This window comes from Nicotiana tomentosiformis, chromosome 8 (assembly GCF_000390325.3).
Source record: "Nicotiana tomentosiformis chromosome 8, ASM39032v3, whole genome shotgun sequence".
Classification (NCBI taxonomy): Eukaryota; Viridiplantae; Streptophyta; class Magnoliopsida; order Solanales; family Solanaceae; genus Nicotiana; species Nicotiana tomentosiformis.
In genome coordinates, this window is record NC_090819.1 from 36841781 (window position 1) to 36843654 (window position 1874).

Sequence of the window (1874 nt, forward strand, 5' to 3'; positions counted from 1 at the left end):
TACCACTCAATACAGAATCAACTAGTTGTGTGCTATGTTACTCGAACTCTCTGAAAATGTTGTCGGGTGCGTGTCAGATCCTCCAAAAATACATCATTTGGGAGAGTCCGCGCAACATAGGTTGTGTCGGATCCTCAAAAAATACATCATTTGGGAGAGTCCGCGCAACATAGGTTGTGTCGGATCCTCCAAAAATACATCATTTTGGAGAGTCCGCGCAACATAGGTTGTGTGCAGGGTGGAAAGCACTCGTAACTTTTTCGTGAGCTAGTTTAACTTTCTTCAAAAAACAATGCATCTGTGACATTTGAGAGCAGATTGAGCTGCAAAAACAACAAATGTTTCGAGCCCAAACATGCGATTTAATTTATCCAAGAAAACGTCCACACAGGCATTCATCAGGCGTTTCACGTGAAAATGACTAGGCAAAATCAGCAAATAATATACCTTGTCTAGACAAAGTTGCACCTCCTCTATCTTTGTGAAATACTCCTGATTCACAGAAGGTTCTCCCTTGTGCAGGAGGTTGTCATAAGGTCAGATATCGCTGCTGACCAGTTTTACTTTCTGGATGTTTGGCTTGCTATAACCAAGTTGCCAAAGAGTAACAAATGCGGTTAGATTATAGCAAGAAACTGTAAGATGCCAAGACAATAGATAATCAAATGAGACTTACACAAGTAATCTATCACATATTCAGAGATATTAATGGAAAAACTAACTTATGAAAGGCTTAATTTTAGAATGAGAGCCGAATTAGACCAAGCCAAAAGTACCCTTGCTATCCATAGCTTTGTTTTGGATTTCAACATGCAAGGATTACTAAGAAATCTGGTCCAAACACTAGAAACTTGTAGAATAGATCTACCTCCTAAACAGAAAGTAGTGATCTCAGAAACAGAATTATGTATATGGAAATTTTGGACAAAAACCCAATAAGAAAATTAAGTAAATACGCGGGCGACCTTTTTGGTGGCCAGCTTGTGACGGTACATGTCCACTTTTGCAATTTTTTGTTCATATTTAAAAGGGAGACAAACTGTTAAGACACGTGAAATAGATATTTTGAGCTTTGACGATTATCCAAATTGAATCAAGCTGAAATACCTCTAAAATAAGATTTTAAGCGAAGGAAATGAGAATCACAAAACTGAAACATCAGCAATCATAGATCCAAGATCTCATGTATTTTTCAGTACATAAGAAAAGCTTAGTGTAGTCCATGAGCCATATTAAATGACACATCAATTACTTTTAAAGACTGATTATAATGCACAGTGAACTTTCTCTATACCCTCTATATATGACAACTGGAAATGGCAGAAGAAAAGCATCTCGAACCTGATTTTATAATATACATTGCTGGTACAAGGAAGAGAAGGCCGAATTAGTTGTACACTTGATAAATCCGGAATGACTAAATCCTGATCAAGATCATGACTTACCATAACTTATGTCAAACAAAAATAGGTAACACAAAGGGATGAACAGACTCTCTGAACTAGTTAACTCACAGAATCAGCATTGACTACATGAATCGATGTTTACATTTCAACTCATTAATAAAGCCATTAAATGGTCAAACTTATTCAATCTCGCCTCCTATTTAAGCTCTCTATTTGGACAATAGCTACTCCGGTCACCTTTGTTGGGGTGCTAGCAATGCCTATGAAGCAAGGCCATCGAATATGTTACATGTTGGTGTTCTCCTGTCCAGTTTTATTTTGTTTATGTTGTATTTTCAGACTCATGCACTTGAAATATGACAACACAACAAGAGTCCTTCGATTGGATTCAAATAGGATTTGTGTCCTAACGGAGTTAAATTGTTGATACTTTTTGTTCCTTTAGTCATGGATAAGTATGCTTGTCAT